The sequence below is a fragment of the Schistosoma mansoni genome, chromosome W (genome assembly GCF_000237925.1).
Source record: "Schistosoma mansoni strain Puerto Rico chromosome W, complete genome".
NCBI classification, from domain to species: domain Eukaryota; kingdom Metazoa; phylum Platyhelminthes; class Trematoda; order Strigeidida; family Schistosomatidae; genus Schistosoma; species Schistosoma mansoni.
Window position 1 is genome coordinate 54541823 of NC_031502.1, and position 7381 is coordinate 54549203.

The following is a 7381-nucleotide window of genomic DNA, read 5'->3' on the forward strand; positions in this document are numbered from 1 at the left end:
ATGAAGCTACACGTCGAGATTCTGGAATGTTCTTCTACATGGTGACTAGATGAAACATCTTCGGCTCTTCCAAAGCCTCCTTGAGTTCATTGGGAGTCTTTTTCACACAAGGTATACAGGAATTTCATTATTGACCAGTTCTCTTGCCTTTTGATATAAATTCATTGACAGCTTTACATTATCAATTAAGTATATTTTTAAAAATGAACAATCATTATCAGAAGGGTTTTTTTGTGGAGATTTAGTATTTTGATGGTTGAAAGCGTGAGTCAATTGAAGCTAGACCAGCTAGACCATGAAAATGATAAATCTCCACAAAAAACCCTTCTGATAATAATAATAATCATATGCTCACTAGTGACTGACTTCGAGAGGTAAATCCAGGTGTTCTAGTGAGAAGCAGTGACCAGTGGAGTTCAAACCACGTCTGTTGTGAAATAGGAACTCACTGAAGACAATCGGTGAACGGTTGCTCAACTTCATGGATTGGTTGGAGTTAGACATTAACACCGTTGGATGCCGACTCATTGGTCTAGTGGTTAAGCGCTCGCTTGTGAGACTGATAGATCCTGGGTTCGAATCTCGCGAGGCGGGATCAAGGATGCGCACTGCTGAGGAGTCCCAAAATAGGGCGAAACGGCCTTTCAGTGCTTCCAGGTTTCCCCTGGTGGTCTAGCTTCAATTGACTCACGCTTTCAAAAATGAAAACAATCATTACTCAATTACAATATTTACCTTAATTCAGCTGGCGAATTAAACAATCCACATATGTTTCTATACATTTCCCTCAATGGTTTGTCCTTGTCATCTAATCATCAGATGTATAATTAACTACAGATTCTTTAAACAACTTCATTTGCTGAATAACTTTCATAGAAAAATACTCTACTGTATTCTAACAAACAAACACAGCAGAGAACTAATTTCTTATGACAAAAGCTGTTACTATGGCAACAATAACATCATTAAAAGACATGTAAATGCAAATGAAGAATTCACAAGAAAAATGTCAGCAATTGCAATAGTCACACTAAGGCTACTGCTTCAATTATCATTATTATTACTAAGAGTAATCATCATTAAAATCATAGTTACTGTATAGTTATCTCCTTAATAAGTTTGTAAAATGTTTATAGGCTTCATTTGATTAAGTGGTTACTACTGGCAACAACAGTGTTGTTAAAGAAAAGCGTGAAATCCAATTACTGATTCTGTTTAGTTTTAACAATAACTGACTTAAAAGTGAAACGATGATGGGGTATTCACTTAGTATTGTTTGTTTGAATCTTCCCATCGATGTTTTTGGGACTGCAACTGGTCAGTCTCTAATTGGTATATGTGCATACTATGCGTATTGCCTCGATATAGCCTTAATTCACAAGCATGGTAAGCAAAGATGGATAGTGGCTAGCAGTGGAATCCAGTTTGACGCGCATTTCGTCCTATTTCGGCTATCAGGACTCAGTGGCTGAGTGGATAACGCGATGGCGTTTGAAGCAAACGGTACTGGGTTCGAGTCTCAGAGTGAACATCAACTCTAAGATGCAGGTGCATCCAGCTGACGAGTCCCAAATAGGACGAAACGCGTGTCAAACTGGATTCCACTGTTGGCCACTATCCATCTTCGCTTACAATGATTAGGTATGATGTGAAACAAAATGAATTCAGTTTTTATGATTTCTTGAATTAAAATGAACAAACAGGTTGTGGATGCGCGCTGCTGAAAAGTCCCATACTAGGAAGAAACGGTCGTCCAGTACCTCCAGGGTGGTCTAGCTTAAGTCGATTCATGAATCCAACCACTAAACGAACTATTTGTTAAATCTAGAGTTGTTATAATTTCTGTTACAGCGTTTAAAGTCTTGGCCATTTCATACATATAAACACAATATATATACGGTTTATCGTCTTGCGTTGACTTTAACTGTATAATGTTCAAACGATTTTAATGAATCTCAGATTTACATAGTTGTTTAACGAAAAACGCTACACTTTATCCCTCACTAATTCACTCGACATTTAAAAATGTCTTTCAGTCATATGGAATGTAGAACCTGATACATATTTACGTCGGTTCAAGTTTTTGCATATCGGCACAGTAAGATGACATTATCAAGTCAAATGCCAGAGTAGTAGAAATAGTAACAATGTAAGTAGTAGAATTAAAAAGGAAGCACAAGGTATTCAGGGACTAAAAGACGACAAGAAACGAATGCACTACCCTCATTTCTGATGATTCTGAGCCAAATAATACAGTCTTTAATTATTGGTTATGATAATGGTCGAGTAACAACCAGGAGATCCACACTTCTCGCGTGACTTAATCTAACAATCAATGATTTCAAAGACTAATTTTTGTTTTGGCTCCCTTCCTCCAGCATACTTCTAACTCAGACAACGTAAACTGTTAAGGTAATCGGGTACGCGCAACACATGTCTCGAAGATCTCGACCTACTGCCTCATCAAACAAGATCCCTTCTACTTATCACTCTTTAACTAACCTCATCATTGCCCACTCACTGGCCTCAAAATACACAAATGATGGTTCGAATACATCTATGATCCAATTCTGGTATTCTAAAAATATTCTCTATTCTTAATGTATTGGAATGTTATCCTACTTCTGAATAAACAAGTACACATTCATACGACCAGCATGCTGTTCGAATGACAGTAGATGGAGCGAAGTTAGGATCTTGATGTACGGGACGGATATTGTAAAGGTAGGAACTTTAGAAAACATTTTCCGAATTACTATTTATAATTATGTTGTATAGTTATTGAATTATTACGTTTATATGTTCCGTTTATTGTAAGGTCTCGTTCAACGCATTATTTACTATTATGAAACTTAATAGTAACTTGTTGCCAATTAATGACTTACAACTTGTTCTATTTACATGAGGTTGCATATGTATAATGGTGAGTTTTTGTTTTATGGTGCGACTGTAGTTCAATAGGTTTGTATATAAACCTACATGTCCTTGGAATATATTACCAAAAGAGGCTGCCTTCTCTTCAGACTGAGGGTAAGAGGAAGGCTTAGGATTGGCAGGCCAGTTAACCGTGTACGTCAGAACGAACAATTCATGAAGGTTAGGACGCTAGTTTATGTGAACGGAATATTAAGCGCGAGATAGAGAAAATTATATTCTAAATTCCAATTGGTGAATTTAAACGTGATATCGATCAGCGGTCTTAAGTCATAACTTTGAGGTTATCCGTTATCTTTACTGTGTCGTACCCAACACTCTCTATCCATTTAGTGGATAACTGCTGCATAATAGTGTCATCTTTACCAAATTCTTTAACTCAAGTCCCAAATTTCAAGCTATTCGTGCTTTTCATTCTGAGTTACATTGACTTGGTTATAGCAGTCTACTCCAGATGAATGCATGGAATCTTTAATAAAAATTGCTCTTCAATGTACAGTATTTATCCATCGAATGAACGGACTGAGATAAACCGTTTTCTTCACATATACACAATATAGAATATTAGGAATTTATTAGTAGTGAGTAAATTGAAAGATCAATGGAATAAATACCCTTTCCTTGTCTTCTATTATAATAAGAAGACTATCATGCATCGAACCAGGTGAATATTCATCAATCGAAGTGGATGACATATATGTTACCTAGGTCCATCCTGCGCCTACCAACACGCTCATTAAAACTACGAGTAGAAAGAAAGCTATGGGGTTTAAACCAAGACCTATCATCAATCTAGTAATTTGTTGACTACTGATATGAACCATGGTGGTAGACGCAGACTATCTCATTCAGATAGGCACAAATAACGATCAAAGGTATTCGGTGACAGAATCAGTCTTAATAAAGCAGATGTATCTATGTTTTACTTCTCTTTAAAAATTTAGCCTAAACATTTTCTGATAGATATCATCTATCCATTAATTCTTTTCAACCAAACCTCATAATGTTCAATTTCTATTATTAGCTAAGCAGATGGTTTTCGTTCTGGTTGAGGATGTATTGATCACATCTTCACCCTCTACCAAATGTTAGAACACCGTCAAACTTATCACAGGCCAACAATCGTAGTGTTTATTGACATCAGGGCTGCCTTCGATTCGTTGGACAGGACTGTTCTCTGGGACTGTCTGTTGAAGGGTGTGCCTGTGAACTTCATTAACATCTTAAAAGCCCTATATACAAACACCTCAGGCAGAGTGATGGCACAAAACCATCTCTCTGCACTGTTCCATTCAAGCAGCAGGTTAGATAGGGCTGCCCGATTTCACTACTCCTCTTCAACTTTGCCATCGATGACATTCTGGAAACAGTTCTGATTGATGTAGAGAATGGCGGTGTGGATCTCTTCCCTGGATAAAGACTTCTCGACATTGAGTAAGCGGATGATATTGTCTTACTGTGCGATAATGCCCAAGGCATGTTATCCTCACTTAATCATTTGAGAATTAATGGCATGTGTTTCGCACCTTCGAAGTGTAAAGTACTTCTACAACTCTGGCACGACCCTGATCCTGTACTCACCCTGGATGGTGAGCAGATTGAAGTACTCGAGAAGTTCGTGTATCTAGGTAGCTGCATAAGTGCTGGTGATGGCGTGAGTCATGAGATTAATTCACGTATAGTGAAAACCATAGCGGCTTATGCAAATCTAGACCACCTTTGGCGCCTTCGTGATGTTAATCTGGCTGTAAAAGGTCGGATCTACAACATCGTTGTCTCCGAAGGATTGCTCACACACAGTGGCAACATCATGTTTGTAACGCTGGGATTCGGCATCGTGTGTTTGGGCAGAACGACGACAATTCAATTGGTGTCACTATCTTGAAACATCGACTTCGGTGGCTTGGACATGTTCTACGAATGTCGTCCCAGAGAATTCTACGTCGTGCATTATTTGCCGACGCTGAGATTGTTTGGAGAAAAAGAAGAGGTGGTCAGTGTATGACGTGGTATGAAAGAAAACTGCAAAGAACTGGCTTTTGTTGGTCCTTCACGATTCCCTGGTTGGGGTCCGAGAGATGGTGCAACACAGTGACTAGAGGCGTTATCGGATATGGCTCAAAATAGAAGCCAGTGGTGATCCTGCTGTAACCTTCTTTTACTTTGTTCATAAAGAGTGGTTATAACTTCCTTAACTGAAAGAGTTTTGGTACCCCCTTGGTACCAATATTTATATGTTTAAATAAATAAATAATAATAAAGCATCTTGTAGATTTACAAAACACTTTTTATATCATATCAGTAGCGCATAAGGAATGTGCAAAAATATGATACAAATAAGAATAAAACTTTTAATCATCCACTGAAGAACTGAATTAAAGAAAGAAATACGATGCTATTTAAGACAGATATACATGATAAGCATAAGTGAATATATCTAAGGGAAAGTAACCTACTTCTGAGGTATAAACTATTGATCGTATAATCAAGTTTTGTTTACAAAACAAACAAACAAAAAAAGGAAAACTAGAGAAAACAACAACAAACAACAAGAGTAAAAGTAACCAAGTAACAAACAACGTTACATTTGAAGAGATTCACTTTGAAATTTAAAAAAATTGTGTATCATGACTAAAACTACCAGCCATTAATAAATTTTTATAATTTGATGATTGTTTATCATAATATAATTCAATATATAAACGATGTGAACCTAATCGACTAGTTAATTGATTTGGATATGGTAATTCAGTATAGAATATATATAATTCATAATTTGGACGTCTAAGATCAACTGGACGGTCAGGTGGTAACCATGTTTGTGGTATACTGGTAAATTGAAATTTTCCTTCTCCTGTTGAATTTAGTTCATTCTGTAAAAAGATGAGTATGGGAGGAATTAAAAAAAACAAGATAGAAAACATCAGTACATATATGTTTCGATGAAAATTATCTGGCGATTTTAATTAGGGCCTAAGTCAATGAACTAATTGGGAGAAATTGGTTTTGAGCTAAAAGACTATGGTAAGATAATTATTATAACTGTGATTTGTGGTTGGATGATCCGATAACTTGGGAAAGAATTCTCAAACAAGATCAAACTATTTAAGTCACGGAGTTTATTTCTCAAATTGAACCATGAATTACTCGAATTCTTTAGGACAACACGTAGTATTAACACCTGGATGTTTATATATTCAAATGTGAGATTGAACCTTCACAATACTAAAAGTCTCAAAGTTTAACATAGGATACGCCATATCCTATCGTTATCCTTGTAGGTTATGACAGTGAAACGCCTTCTTTCAAATAGAACCCATATCCGCTAAACGTCTTATTTGACATCAATTAAGCGAAATTGTGATCAAGCTTCTGTCACGTTCTACGACATTTAATTTACATATACATGTTTTCTATAGGTTTCCTTAACCTAGTCAGAAGACTGAAATGATTAGGAAGCTATAATTGTCAAACCGAATTAATTGTACAAAAATCATAGGTACATATATGATCGTCCTTCTAAACTAAACAACGACATAAAGACTGAAAGCGTAGTCGGCATACTTCAATAGCCTGTTTTATTTATAACCTTCTAAAGTTCAACATAAGGTTGATTCACCGTAGTAAGTCAATTGTGTATGTTCTTCAGTGTAATATATGGAAAAATAATAACAAAATTACTAATATAAACAAAGATGGATAGTGGCTAGCAGTGGAATCCAATTTGACGCGCGTTTCACCTTATTTGGGACTCGTCAGCTGGATGTAGCTGCATCACAGGGTTGTTGATCACCCTGCGACTCGAACTCAGAAATCAATAGTTTAGGTCATCAGTGGTAAATCTTCTATTTGAACGCTTGGATCGGTTTCCTAAGCTCTCCTAGTAACTCCTAAGCTAAATCTACACGGCAACTTGAACATGAGAAAAAGGCGCGAAATATGGGAAAAAACGCTTTCCTCCAAGGTTAGTTTATGTATAGAGAATCTAGGTTATTTATAGCATTTCAGATGACCTTGGACTTCTGGAAAGTTCTGTAAGCCTCCGAAACACAGTTTCAGGATAGGTAATATTCCAACCAGAAATGTGACACATGACTTTTCACTTTCTAGATGTTTCTTAGAAACTTTTATTCAGTGCTAATGAGATGTTTCTCAGAGTTTCCAGGGCCCCTTTGATCTTTTTGCAAAGGATTTTTTGGGTCTCTACAGCATTTAGTCTATGAAGTAAACATTTTTTGTTTCAGATTTTTGTAAGCTTCCTACTATGTAGTCGGAATGATCTATCCTGTTGTTAAACTAACCAGCTCAGACTATTTGGTCATTTCTTCATTGTTATTTTACGTTGCTCAAATATAATTATAATATTATTTCTTCTAAGTTATAGATAAGCCTTTTCTTCCGATATTCCATACCTCATTGTGATTTAAGGTTCTTAGGAATAGAAATC